This window comes from Engraulis encrasicolus, chromosome 8 (genome assembly GCF_034702125.1).
Source record: "Engraulis encrasicolus isolate BLACKSEA-1 chromosome 8, IST_EnEncr_1.0, whole genome shotgun sequence".
Taxonomy (NCBI): domain Eukaryota; kingdom Metazoa; phylum Chordata; class Actinopteri; order Clupeiformes; family Engraulidae; genus Engraulis; species Engraulis encrasicolus.
In genome coordinates, this window is record NC_085864.1 from 32,992,439 (window position 1) to 32,992,646 (window position 208).

The window sequence follows — 208 nt, forward strand, 5'->3', positions numbered from 1 at the left end:
CAGGCTCTCTCTCTCTCTCTCTCTCTCTCTCTCTCTCTCTCTCTCTCTCTCTCTCTCTCTCTCTCTCTCTCTCTCTCTCTCTCTCTCTCTTTTATCTCTCTCTGTCTCTCTCTCTCTCTTTTCCTCTTTTATTCCCTCTCCCTCTCCCCCTCTCCTTCTCTCCCGCCACTCATGACATATACGCCCACCATTCTGTTGCCATGGAGAA